The following is a 9,161-nucleotide window of genomic DNA, read 5'->3' on the forward strand; positions in this document are numbered from 1 at the left end:
GGGGGAATTACTCACACATGGATGGGGGAAACATGGCTGGTCGATGGAGAGGCGTCGGTGGTGATGGCGGTGAAGATCCCCTCCAATTCCCCGTCCCGGCGGAGTGCCAGAACGGAGTTTCTGGTCCCGAGGCGGAGTTTCGCGATGGCGGCGGCGTACTGGATGGTCTCTGGAAATATCGACGTACCCCCTGGCGTTTTTAGGTCGAGAGACGTATGAATGCTATAAATTGCTTTGCATGTTGGTATGACTAATTGAAGCTATCAAGAAACTCTTTTTGCATGGTGGTTAACTGTTATCTTTTACCATATGCTTTATTTGTTGTAAATATGATCTTATGTATACTTACAAACTACCACCGGGAAATATTTCCTAATACCTCTTGTCCCAGGACATTTGGAAATCTATTATGAGGTAGATATTTATTGATCATATTACATTGGCTCTTGTGTTTAATTGCCTTATTTATTTCATGAATTTGTTGTGCTTTGACTCCCATGTGTCTTCCTTGCATCTTATGGATCTAATTTGCCTATTTGAACTTTCTTAGCATTTTTAATAGTTATAGGTAGAGTGATGATCCTAGTTTTGTGCATTTTGTATTCATATGCAAAATCCTAGATAATTCACTAATCTTGGGAAAGCTCTCCTATATTTGTTAGTCTGCTTAACATCTCTTGATCATTATCAAGAATTCGATTTTGGTAGATAAACCTTTTATTTTTGGTACTTTGTGCCATCATAAAAAGTGTTGATGGGTTAGTTTATTTGTTGGAACCTTGCTCTCTTGGGAGTTGGTTATCTCATTCCTTTGTTTTTGGGTTTAATTAGCTTCTTATAATGAGATAAGTCTTTGGATTCAATCTTGTGTTGATTTGATTCTTTGATATAATTTGGACAACCATTGTTCTTGATTTAATTGGTGTTTTGTTCAAATTGTATCTTCCTTTGGTTCTTGAAAGTCTTGTGCATGCATATTTAATATATGTATATCTTATGGCATGTGTTACTTTCTTTGATCCAATATATAGGGTAAACTTCACCAAATCCTAATTTGATTAAGATGTGCATGAAATTCAATTTCATATCTATATGCACATAGTTTTGTGGAGTTTGTCCTATATGTTGTAGTATGTCTAACTACTTCGGACCCAATTAGTTTGGGCACCATATTGTACTTACTTTGTTAGGTACGATGGAGATGCATTGGATGCTTGTCTCACACTTAGGAAGAAGTAGGGACACTCAATGGCAATTTGAGGCAAGCTAGGATGATCAACGAACTCATATCTACTGCATCCACACCAATGCTATCTCGGTAACAAGTATCTTCTCATGCATATTTTTCTAGCATCCAACCGTGTGGTTGCATCTTGGCATGAATCTCTTGATTTGTAAATATTATGCTTTTTGCAAAGATTTTAATGAAACATCTTTATTGCTAATGTGAGTAAATTGAGATGAGCACATATGTTGGGAAATATATAAAATCATGCTCATGATTCATCTATCCCAACTATGCCTATCTAGAAATTTTATTGCATATCAATTCCTCAAGCCTCTCACATGTGCAATATCGATGGAAGTGCAAATTGAGTTATTTCTTTTAGTATCCTCGTTTGTGATACTTGTTTCCTTTCTCAAAGAATCCCAACTATCTTCTATCCCTTGTTGATATTTGTGATGTATTTTATGTGTTTATGGTTGAAGTTCATGAATGTACAATAAGATAAAATTGAGCCTTTTACCATGCTATTAAGCAAAAATTCTTATTGGTATATTGCATGACTTCATCTGGGATATCGAGCTATATTTCTTGTGTATCTATTTTGTGTGTGCATGTTTCTTTGTTGATAAACATCTTCGTGATATTGCTCACTTAGAGAAACTTATACACATAAGAGATGATACATCTCCATTTGATATCTTATTTATTTGTTTCGTGTTGATTGGTCATGCTAAGCAATATAATTCACTGAAGACTATGATGATGCTTTTTTGCTTATCCTTGTAATAGTCTTATAATATGCTTTGTCATGCATTTCACATATCCTCTTGGTTGAGCCCTTTATTATGGTGTCTCTTACTTATTGCTCAACTATTTTATTGTTGCAAGTGTTAAGCTTAATTTTCTATCTACGATCTATTGCAAATGTTTGTGTTTAAATGGTAATGAGGTAGTGAGGATTCCATGGTATGCATATTGTATTCAAATGCAACAATCTAATTTATGCATGTACCTTGGGGAGCTTCCTCAGTTTATGTAAAGCACTATTTTGTGGTGACCATTAGAGTTTAATTCACTTGGTATCTTTTGTTTTGAATGATATTATGGGAGTGATGATTTCATGTTTGTGTATTTTATACTCCAATGCAAATTGTCTAGTTTTGTGCACAAACCTTGAGGAGCTTCCTCATATTATTTAGAGCAATCTTCTTGATCTTATCATAATATCTATCTTTCTTATGGTATCTTCTTTGTGGTTCATTTGGTTGCTTGCTTCATTTGTTGAAGATTCTTGACTTTGTTATCTTTTTGCAATCTTTGATCCCCTCTGTAGTGTGATTCCTTCCGAATATTCTTCATTGGATACGTGCATTTGATTTCACTCAAATTATGAGAACTGCACACGATATGGAGGAACTCTCACTAAATCGGCCTTCTAAATTTTTCACCCATTTCGGCAATTGGTGCCAATGGGGGAGAAGTTTGGAGGGTTTAAGGAAATTTGGTTATGTCTTTGCTTTGTGCTTAAGCATCTGCCTCTCTTGCATTGCATCTTGTTGCTTTGCATAGTTGAATATTTAGAGGAAACTGCACTAGGCTTTGAATGCCAATGTATGCAATGAAATTCAAGTTCATTCACACATGCATATATTATGGGGGAGTTTGCTCTATGTATTCAACTTGTTTGTTACTTAAATTCCTTATATAAACCCTCTCAAAGAGATTATCATCAATTACCAAAATGGGGGAGATTGAAAGTGCATGGAGCCCCCATGTGTGGTTTTGGTAATTAATGGCAATCCCTATGGACTAATGTTTGCATTGAGTTGTATTTGTAGGAGTTGTCCATAGGCAATGCTTGAACCATATGTTACCTTCAAGGTTGCAATAAGAAGAAATTGATGAAGAACATCAAGTGTCAAGTATGTCTTGAAGATGTAGATGAAGTGAGCCCTCGAAGTTAACTTCAAGACATCAACATGATGAAGAATGAAGAATGAAGTGCAAGTTCAAGATGAGCCATCTCGAAAAGATCCTTTTCTTGAATCTTGCGCCGAAGAAGAAGCTCTCCCATTATGGATTATGGGGGAGCAATCCACAAGACTTCGTCAAGCAAGCACAATCAAGAAAGGCGTTCCATCTTGTTGCGGTCAAGACCGTCATCATCGAGCTCAAGTGGAATGCGCAAGTTTAAGGTTTGCTCTTGATAGGGTTTCTTTCTCTCCGGTCTCATGGTGTAGTTGGAGACTGGTTTATAGTTTAGTTGCCATACTATCAAGAGTGCTCTCAAGTGAGTAACTCGATCGTATCTTCGGAGGGCTCAAACCTTTGCATCCTTGCATCATCTTTCTTGGTTGTTATTTGGATCTTATCCATATGGTGTTATAGAGCTTGTGCTTATTCTCATGACAATCTCCAGTTCAACGAAAACGGATTTTGCATAGATCACTTGTTGCATTTTCGAGTTTGGTGATTTTCACGGTTTCTCTATTGAGGTGTTGCACCTCTAAAATACATACAAAAATCTCACCCACTTGTTCTTAATTTTTTCTCTCTTTGTGGGGTATCTCTTGTCATCCTCTTTACAACAAAATTGGTTTCCTAACTCATGTTGTTGCATTTTCCATATTAGAAGTTTTACCGGTTTGTCTTTTATAGATAGGTAAAACCTTTATTCATTTGTTTTTATCCTCCTTTGATGGGATATGATGTTTCTATGCATATTGTTGCAGATCTCGTTGTTGTGATTTCAACGAGCCCAAGATCATCAAAATCGGAGTCCGGATGCAAAAGTTCTTAACGTTTTCGTATCGGGTGTTTGGGTAAAAACAGGGGGGGCGGAACTGCCGCCGGGAGCACCCCGGCAGTGCCGGTGGCACCAGGTCGGCACTGTCGCGATTTTGGCCCCAACAGGCAGAAATCTAAGACCCCCCTTTAAGGCTTTCTTCCTCCTCTCTCTCCCCACTTCTTCTTCCTCCTTTTGCTCTCCACCATTGTTGACCTTGAGAGCTTGCCATATCCCTCTACTCTTCCAATGATTCTTGAATTCTTTTGAGGAAAAAGGAAGAGGAGATCTAGATCTACATTTCTACCAATCAAATCCATCTCTTTGTGAGTGGAATCCTCTAGATCTTGGTCTTGGTGTTATTTGTGAATTCCTTTGTTCTTCCTCTCTTATACCCCCAATAGCTTTTATAGTTTTGGTGTAATTTGAGAGTGAGGGACTTGCCATTGTATTTGGTGCATCGGTTTGAGTTTTCCACGGTGATTCGTGGAAGTGAAAGCAAGAAAGTTGTTACTCTTGGGTTCTTGGAACCCTGGACGGATTTGAAGCCTTTGTGGCTATTTCTTGGGAGCCTCCAATTAAGTTGTGGATGCGTGCCCCAAGCTTTGTGTATGGCCTGGTTTCCGCCTCGAAGGAACTCCCTTAGTGGAACCGTGACCTAGGCCTTTGTGGCGAGGGTCACCGGAGAATAAGGTGAGGCGCCTTCATGGCGCTCGGTGTGTGGTGTGATTACCGCATCTGGGGTGAGGCCTTTGTGGCGTTGGTGTACATCGAGCAGCCACACCTCAAGGTGAGGCCATTTGTGGCGTTCGGGAGCACTAACCCACCACACGTCTCCAACGGAGATTAGCACTTGCAAGAGTGTGAACTTCGGGATAAATCATCGTCTCCCGCGTGCCTCGGTTATCACTATACTCGAGCTCTTTACTTATGCACTTTACTTTGTGATAGCCATCGTGCTTGAAGTTATATATCTTGCTATCACATAGTTGCTTGTATTGTTTAGCATAAGTTGTTGGTGCATATAGGTGAACCATAGTATATAGGCTTTAGGCTTGACAAAGTAAACGCTAGTTTTATTCCACATTTGTTAATCCCATCTCGTAAAATTTTTAAAATCGCCTATTCACCCCCCCCCCCCTAGACGACATCCGTATCCTTTCAAAACGGACACATTTTTTCCAGCAATGCAATGTCTATCAACATGCAAAGCACTCTACAACACATCCTCAGTGCCTACTACAACCTTTACCAATTCCAGAGGGTGCTTGGAAAGACATCACAATGGATTTTGTCGAAGGTTTACCATCCTCGGATGGGGCATATGTGATCCTTGTGGTGGTCGACAGGTTCACTAAGGTGGCTCACTTTCTTCCTCTCAAACATCCCTATACGGCACCTCAGTGGCTCGTGTGTTTGTGGATGACATTGTCTGATTGCATGGCATGCCGAGGTCAATTACATCTCACAGAGATACCATATTTACCAGCCATTTCTGGAAACTGTTGTTCAAGACGTTGGGAACAAAATTAAACTATACTACATCATATCATTGGCAGACAGATGGGCAAAGTGAAAGAGTAAACCAATGTCTAGAAATGTTTCTAAGATGTATGGTTCAAGATGAACCCAAGCTGTGGCAGAAGTGGTTACCCCTTGCTGAGTTCTGGTACAATGCTATAGTGCATACATCGATTGGATGTTCACCGTTCAAAGCGCTGTATGGCCATGAGCCAAACTTGGGAGCCATGCCTGAACTTGATACCGTGGCAGATCCTACAGTGGCTGGTGTCATCCTGGACAGAGCACAACAACTGGAACTGCTGAAGAAACATATGAAGATTTTTTGCAGACCGAAACCGCACAGAGAAACAATTCCATGTAGGAGACAATGTCCTATTGAAGCTTCAACCCTATGCACAAGCTACGGTGATCAACAGGCCTTTCCCAAAACTGGCATACAAATTTTTCAGCCCCTACAAGATTTTGGACAAAGTGGGCCAAGTTTCCTATCGACTCGAGCTTCCAGAAGGCACAAAAGTACACAATGTGTTCCATGTTTCTCAACTGAAGGAGTTCCATCCTGATTACACTCCAGTGTTTGCTGAGCTCCCAAAGCTACCGCTGCTCAATTCCATTGACACTGCACCGGAGAAGATCCTCGAGCGCAGATTGGTCAAAAAGGGAAATGCAGCCTTGCCTCAAATGTTGATCAAGTGAAAGCATTTACCAGAAGATTCAGTAACCTGGGAGGATTGGAACACGCTCAAGTCAAATTTCCAGAGGTACTTTCCTGGGGACAAGCAAGTGTTCGTGAGGGGAACCTGTCATGCCTTAGGTTGGGGCAGCGCCACCTAGGGAGTCAAAGGGGAAATAAAGGTGGCGCAAGGGTGTGTGTGTTAAGTTAAGCGTGCGTCCAGGTTGTCAGCCAGGAGGCGTGTGTGCGGGTGCTGCGTTGATGTAAACAGTGGCTGTAATCGTTCCAAACTCAAGTATGAAGAAATAGAAAATCGAAGTGAATTCCCCTTCTCTCTCTGCTTTGATTATGTTCCTTCTTTCTTCCTTCGCACGTTTGACGTGTGTCGAGTTCGAGCCTCACACTAGCAATCATACCAGCAAGGGGGTGCTTACACAATGTTTAACTCCGTGCCCCTCAACTCGATCCTGTTTGGCACAAATATCTATATTGGAAGGTTAGCAACTCACCATCATCATTTCTTAAGCTTGGCTTGGAAGATTGTAAATTGTTACTTGATGATAAACTTGGAAGGCGTCAACCAGATCATCTTGTCCTCCTTGACACGCTTTTGTCTTGTCCCGTCCGGCTTTCTCCATGCACACATTTCGGGTTGCTACTCACGCTTGGCAAACAATCTGCAGCGCAGATACAAACTAGCAAACAATCTGCAGTGCAGATAAAAACTAGCTAACAAACTTGCATTCATATTGTCTGATGCCAAATTTCAGCCGGCATTAGTCTCGTTTCTTTTGTTCTGTTACCACATTTCAGACTTCAGCCGGCATTGACAACAAACCATGCCACCAAAGGTGAACACACAGCAAGATAACCATTGAAACATAATCTTGAGGGGAAACACACTTGGGAAGTTTGTTGCAACCAGTGAAGAAAAACTGGCTTTACACATACATGCCGCATCACTGAAAATGACAGGTCGTTTCCGTAAATGTCTGAACTCCTGACGAAGGTGACAAATATCAGCAATTGAGAAAACCCACCAGCCATATCGTGCAAAAATAAAGGATCAACAGAACATATCCATCAGCAGTTACTACAAATCCGCATCATGGTATTATCAATTTCCACGACTCTCCTAGTGCAAAATTTACATCTCCATAGGCCTCACTGTGAAACAGAAGCAGAAGCAGTGACAAGCTTGTTACCGACTATACGTCACTTCCAAACATCCGTAGTCAGTTGCAGTTTTCCCATAGACTAACCAATCCTCTTGACTGAACCCACCAAATACTCGATGTCAGGAGTTACAATTGCACGCCTGTTCACCTCCCCCAGGCTGCAGCAGTGCTTCTTGTTTGTGCTGATCGCTACAGCCTCTTGAGCAAATGCGCAGTTCATACCAGCCGATACCTGTACAGTGTATTCATGTTAAGTGCATCATCGAAGGATTGAACAGAAAATGCAGCATAGATAATAGGAGAACTTCAAACACTCACATCAAAGAGTGCATCTCCGAGCCTCATCTTCACTTTACCACTCTTGTACACGAGTACCTTCCCCAAGAGACCACCTGGCATATCTTTCAGCTTACAACCACGGATAGCCTCAAGTCTCCTCTTCTTATAGTTCTCCTTGGATTGGGAGTCATCTGTTTCATCATCCTCACTGATGACCATATCTGCCTCAGCAACTGACTCAACCATCGGTAAAGGAAGAGATGCAGGGAACTGGAAGAAGAGCAACTGAGGTTTATTCATCATGTCCTCAGTGTCCTGTCAACAAAATATTAATACGAGACCTTAGTTATGGGCTACTATACAGCAGAGGCATCTATAATCAGTTCGATCAAAATTAGATACAAGCCTAATCCAAAATGTGTAACCCACAATTCCACCGACATGTGATTTTTTTTTCATTGATATGAATACCTGAAAAATAATGGTGTTCCTCAAGACATGATATCATGCAATATGATATACATACCATGAGCCCAAGTTCTTTAGCTGCAGTTAATTCACCATCTTCTGTTCTGTTGGAAGAAAACTCGTCTTCATCAAAAACTATGCACCAAAGGTAAAGGTATGTCAACACAGGCATTATTTCAAGACAAACTTTGACCACCATGTGGCAAAAATGTAAGATTGAAGAATACCAGAACCTGGATCTCCAGAGAAGGGCCTCCTTAGAGGGAGAGAAATAGGAGGATAGTTGTAGCTGGGGTGGGTAAAGTCCTGCTTAAATTAGCAGGAGATAAGAAGTCAGGTAAATAGCGAACCGACGCCCCACGATCCCACCCTAACGGGTTTGCTAACCTGAGGTCCAGCAGACTGCTTGGGTAACTTTGCAGCAGAAGTTGTAACTTCAGACATCATATAGTTACTGAAAAGGTCTATCATCTCTTGTTTAACTTGCAGAACAAATCATAAATTGCTCTGTAAGTGGTCAGATGAAGGTAAATATGGAAGAAATGGGAGTGGCAGACTTAAACTACTACTACCTGATGAAGAGGTTTTATGGGTGAGAGAGGATCTTGCAATTGAAGGGTTCACTTGTCCAAATACAACGTCGACATGAGCTTCTACCATCGTAATGATGCAGTATGTTATTAATAAATAAACTAAAAACAACACATGCCATTTCTCGGATGGTATTGAAAAAACAACACAACTGATTAACCATTCCCGTGCTGACTTTAAATAAATAAAATATTATTTTATATTACAAAGATTATTTAAGAAATCATGCTGTGTGTGGTTAGTTTGGAAAAAAAAAACATCCAATCTACTTATATCTAGGCTAGTGCCAATTTCATGAGATAACCCCAGAATCCAGATTTTCCTGACCTAACACATCTGCTTAGACAAAAGGAAGTTCAATGGAACTTGCATATTAATTTGAATTACTATACTCCTTGCACTTGGTCAGTTTCTCGTTATTCAACAGGCAACAGC

At 40.6% G+C, this 9,161-nt stretch overlaps 1 pseudogene; it reads right to left on the reverse strand.

Moving 5' to 3' along the window:
- Window positions 1-7,440: 7,440 nt before the first annotated feature.
- Window positions 7,441-8,795, reverse strand: LOC124696506 (annotated as a pseudogene).
- Window positions 8,796-9,161: the final 366 nt, after the last annotated feature.

Source organism: Lolium rigidum, chromosome 3 (genome assembly GCF_022539505.1).
Source record: "Lolium rigidum isolate FL_2022 chromosome 3, APGP_CSIRO_Lrig_0.1, whole genome shotgun sequence".
NCBI lineage: Eukaryota > Viridiplantae > Streptophyta > Magnoliopsida > Poales > Poaceae > Lolium > Lolium rigidum.